Genomic DNA, 3177 nt, shown 5'->3' on the forward strand with positions numbered 1-3177 from the left:
GGCAGTCAAGTGTTTAGTGGTGAAACTGCGGACTTGTCATTTTTACAAACTTGTGTGCCTAAGGATTCTCACAATGGGCACCAAAGCAGCATTTGGTGTGTTCACTCTACGTCAGAGCAGAGCATATGCGTCCGGGTTGGAGGCGCGCTACCGGGCCTGTGGTAAAAGCGCAATATGCTTGGTTTGCTCCACTGCGCTGTAAGGAGGCCACTTGAACTCTGCAAGCATTGCTTCACTGCGCATTGTGAAAACCCCGAAGTTTGTCGAAGTTTAAATGCCTTCCTTCATCTTTCTCCTCTCGATTAGCCAAAAAAGAAACAATTTTTTTCTTCGAAACTGTGTAAAAGTTTGAAAATTAACTAACCGAATCTGAGGTTCGACAAAATTTCGCCGCATTCTTAGAAATAGCCCCAAATAGCCACATAGCCAACCACAAAATTTTGACGCCGACTAGAAAAAAGTTGCAGCCCAATTTGGCTATATATAGCCCAATCTGGCAACACTGGCAGGAATACACGTCTCACATGGGGCCTTCCGCCCACAGCCCCAGACCGGAAGTGCGCCCGACGCGCCACCACCACGCCGTGACGTAACAGAGATGAGTTCGTGCATAGAAATGTCATAGCCTACATTTCCATTTTTCGAGCATAGAATAATGAAGATATTCCGCAATTGAACTCAGACATAAGAGATCAACATACACTGCACTTAAAAGTGTACTAAGTAGAACTACTATGTACTACACGAAACCCCTTCCACGGTAATACAACTTCTATGACGTCGGTCAGTGCGTACATGAGACTGCGCGTTTTGACGGGATCGAAATTTCTACCAACAGGCATTCAACTTTGCGCAGAGGCAGTGTCATACCCGATGAAGCTAACTGAGGGGCGACTATTGCTAGTTGAAAACTTTTCCCAATACCCCGCCGGGACGTCGTGCAATACCGACGGCCATGGCAATTTTTGGCAAGCCCCTCGGGGCTCCCTCTTTTCAATCCAAAATCAGAATTTGTTCAGTTTACGGGATTAATGTGAGTGTTTGTTTATGAGGTTTCGTATTTTCCTACGCAATGTGAAAATTAATTTGGACATTTTATAAGAGCCTCTTCACGAAATAAATTCGTGATTGAGCGACACTATTCCCTAAACGCATTTCGGAAAGTTCCGGAAGAACGGCCGAACACCGGTGTGTTTCGGATAGGTCATGATAGTTTTGGAGCATTGCCATAGTGACCAGACCATTCCCTGAATTCTCCTTGATGCATGGGTAATTATAGCCCCGAGAGCGAACACAAGCGTCGCTGCGGTCGCCGCGCCCTGATTGGGTGAGGTGTACCGTGACGTCAGGAGGAGGACTCCGCTCCGCGACCTCGCATCGGCTCGCTTCCCAGCACCGGTTTCCTGGTTTGGCGTTGTGTGCCGCAAGCTCTTCGAGGAGCTGGAGTTTGTTTACCCGGTGTACAAGACGTTGAGTTAGGCCAATATTGACGTGCTTCCGTACATCTTATAGGCCTGCTTGTCCCTTTTACCTTTAAAATTGGGTTACAAATCCCGAAAACTATCGGCGGAGGCAATTCCGCCCATGAACTTTCCCGTCCGCCCACACGACACAAGGCGCAATCTTGCGAGGGGTCGGTGAAGCGGTGGCGCAAGTGTTTCAGACGCTGGAATTCTGTTCCTCGCATGTTCATGATTTAAGACGAAATTACATCCCGCTTTTAAGGCATTTGAAGTGGCATTTGTATCATGGGCCTTTGGGTTGTCGGCAAATTAGCTCGCTACCCCGACTCTGCGCTGCCACTCTGCATGCGCTGGTTCGCAGATGTTTTAAAGGCTATGCGTCTGATGATCTTGGAAGTGGTCCTGGAATAGGGTTGTTTTACATAAATGTAGCTTCTTCGGGAATTAATTATATAGTTTATACGCCTATGATGGCATATTTCTTAGAAGCTGCACAATTACTGAAAATTAGTTTGTATGGTAGCAGCAAAAACGGCCGAATTGCCCCCAGTTGCCTGCATGATATGTATTGAACTGCCAAAATATGAACGGCAATAGTGCCGTAATATGGAATGTTTATATTCTTCCTGTCATTCTTTATTCCAGCCTTGGGTATTCCGAAAATACACCGTTTAGTCTGAATTGTCATTTCCAATTAAAAGAGACACTGCTACAGCTCTCCAAAAGCTTCCTCAGCCTCAAAACTCCCTACAGCTGGACTCTCTGACAACAGAGGAAAACAGGAGGAACATCAAGCATTCGAACGTCTGTCCAGTGCTAGATGCAGCACTAGTAGCAGAAATTGTGGAACCTGTGAAGGGCGACAGTCCGCGTGCAAAAGGCTTCTGGTATTTTAGATTTAGGACAATTCGATTTAAGTAAAATCTCAATTTTAGGGCTTAAGGGACTAATAACGAGCTAGACACCTTCGCTTACGTTTGTTATACATTACTTGAGGGTTAATATCAACAAGTCCGCAGATACCACCCGTGTAATCCATTGAAATACTATCTGAATCCAGCAAAGGTCAAATGCGAGCAATGTATATGATAAATGTTCCTTGTTTGTTTATTTTTACTTTGCCCCTGCACTTGGGCTGTCTTACTTGTGATTCTCTCTCCATGGCCCAGACTGTATTTAGCATGTTGCTCAAGTAGATGCAGCTTTTCTGCTTTGGCGATCTTTGTTTTAAAACAGAGATGCAAAAAAATAGTATACATAACCTGCGAATTCATTCAGACCATCAGCAGCATTTATTTTGCGATATATAAATCTATAGTGATGCTCCTGCAATTAGAGCCATATTTCTTTATTTTCATATACCAGCTGCGATTCATGCGTTGCCTGCCCTGTCAACCATGCTTAAAATGTTGGTTGAAGTTTCGCCTGTAGCTACAGGCCATACCTCAATAAAGGCACATATAAAGATGTACACTTCCTACGAAAAACACGCCAAAAAAATTGAATAGAAACGAGCGCGCCGACAGCTAGCGTCGTCACAGCCTCCACAGGGCGAGCGGCGCGAGTCGGGGAAAAATTCTCTCCTCGCCGTGACGTCACCCCGGTTCGCCGTAAGGGGGCGCCACGCTAACTTCTCTGGGCTAATAGGGAGTTTTCCGGCATTCCGCAACGCTCTCTGCAACCCGCTACGAGATTCCGGTTACTTTAGTGAAGG

At 45.9% G+C, this 3177-nt stretch overlaps 1 non-coding gene across 1 annotated transcript; it reads left to right on the top strand.

The window, feature by feature from the left end:
* The first annotated feature begins 844 nt into the window (after positions 1-844).
* LOC121837434 lies at positions 845-984 on the top strand. Its single transcript, XR_006078168.1, has one exon. It is a non-coding gene; the product is annotated as a U4 spliceosomal RNA (small nuclear RNA).
* Positions 985-3177: the final 2193 nt, after the last annotated feature.

This window comes from Ixodes scapularis, unplaced genomic scaffold (genome assembly GCF_016920785.2).
Source record: "Ixodes scapularis isolate PalLabHiFi unplaced genomic scaffold, ASM1692078v2 PGA_scaffold3__209_contigs__length_174095766, whole genome shotgun sequence".
NCBI lineage: Eukaryota > Metazoa > Arthropoda > Arachnida > Ixodida > Ixodidae > Ixodes > Ixodes scapularis.